Here is a 2015-nt window from a genome sequence, read left to right as displayed (position 1 = left end):
AACCCGAAGACTTAACCTTTAAATTTAACCCTAAGACTGAACCCTAAAATATAACTTTTAAGACTTAACAATAAGACTGAACATTAAGACACAACCTTACGACTTCTACCCTGAGACCTAACCTTGAGACTTAACACTGAGATTTAACCCTAAGACTTAACTTTAAGATGTAACATTCGGACTTAACCTTCAAACTTAACCCTAAGCCTCAACCTTAAGAAGTAACTTGAAGACTTAACCCTGAGAATGAACTCTAAGACTTCAACTTAATAATTAACGCTCAGATATAACCCTCAGGCTTAAACTTAAGAAATAGCCCTAAGACTTAACCTTAATATTTAACTTGAAGATGTAACCTTAAGGCTTAACCCTAAACTTAACCCTAAGAGTTAACCTTAAGTGTTGACCTTACAGATTTAACCCTAAGAGTTAACCTTAGGACTGAAACGTTAAGACTTAACCCTAAGACTTATCCCCAAGACTTAACTCTAAAGAGTTAACCCTAAGACTTCAACTTGTGATTTAAACTTTAGACTGAACGCTAAGACTTAAAATTACGATTTAACATTAAGATTTAACCATAAGACTTAACCCTAAGACTTCAGGTTAAGTTTTAACCTTAAGACTCAACCCTGAGACTTAGTCGTGAAATTTATCCATAAGACTTATCCCTAAAACTGAAAACTGAGACTTAAACCTAAGATTTAACCTGAAGACTTAACCCTAAAACGTAGCCCTGAGACTTATCCTTGAGCTTTAACCTTGATACTTAATCCTGAGACTTAGCCCTAAGACTTATCCCCAAGACATAACTCTAAGGCTTAACCCAGAGACTTAACCTTAAGGCTCAACCTTAAGACTTAACATTAAGACTTAACCCTGAGACTTAACCATAAGACTTATCCTCAAGATTGTACTCTAAGACTTAACCCTAAGACTTAAGATGAAGACTTAACCCTAAGACTCAATCTATGAGATGTAAACTTAAGACTTAATTAACCCTAAGGCTCAATCTATGAGATGTAAACTTAAGACTTAACCTTTAGGAATTAACCCTGACACTTAACCTTAAGGCTTAACCCTAAGACTTAAGCTTAAGGTTTAAACTTAAGACTTATCCCTAAGACATAATCCTGAGACTTAACCCTAAGACTTAACCTCAAGTTTAACTTCAAAACTTAACCCTAAGACTGAATCCTAAGACACAACTTGACCACGTAACCCTGAGACTTAACCTTGAGACTTTACCTTGAAATTTAACCCTGGGATTTAATCCTAAGTCTTAATGCTAAGACTTAACTTGAAGATGTACCATTAAGACTTAACCTTAAAGCGTAACCTTAAGATTTACACTCAATACTTAACCCTAAGACTTAACCCTATGATTTAAACTTAAGGTTAAACCTTAAGACAAAACTTGAAGACTTAATTCAAAGACTTATCCCTAAGACTCAACACTGAGACTTAAGCCTAAGATTTAAGACTTAACCCTAAGACTTAGCCCCAAGACTTAAGTCTAAGACTTCAAGTTATGAATTAAACTTTAGACTTAACCCTAAGACTCAAGCCATAAGACTTCACCTTAAGACTTAACCCGAAGACTTAACCTTAAAATTTAACCCTAAGACTGAACCCTAAAATATAACTTTTAAGACTTAACAATAAGACTGAACATTAAGACACAACCTTACGACTTCTACCCTGAGACCTAACCTTGAGACTTAACACTGAGATTTAACCCTAAGACTTAACTTTAAGATGTAACATTCGGACTTAACCTTCAAACTTAACCCTAAGCCTCAACCTTAAGAAGTAACTTGAAGACTTAACCCTGAGAATGAACTCTAAGACTTCAACTTAATAATTAACGCTCAGATATAACCCTCAGACTTAAACTTAAGAAATAGCCCTAAGACTTAACCTTAATATTTAACTTGAAGATGTAACCTTAAGGCTTAACTCTAAACTTAACCCTAAGAGTTAACCTTAACTGTTGACCTTACAGATTTAACCCT

Source organism: Falco punctatus, assembly GCF_963210335.1.
Source record: "Falco punctatus genome assembly, contig: scaffold_31, whole genome shotgun sequence".
Classification (NCBI taxonomy): domain Eukaryota; kingdom Metazoa; phylum Chordata; class Aves; order Falconiformes; family Falconidae; genus Falco; species Falco punctatus.
This window is presented reverse-complemented; position numbering follows the sequence as displayed.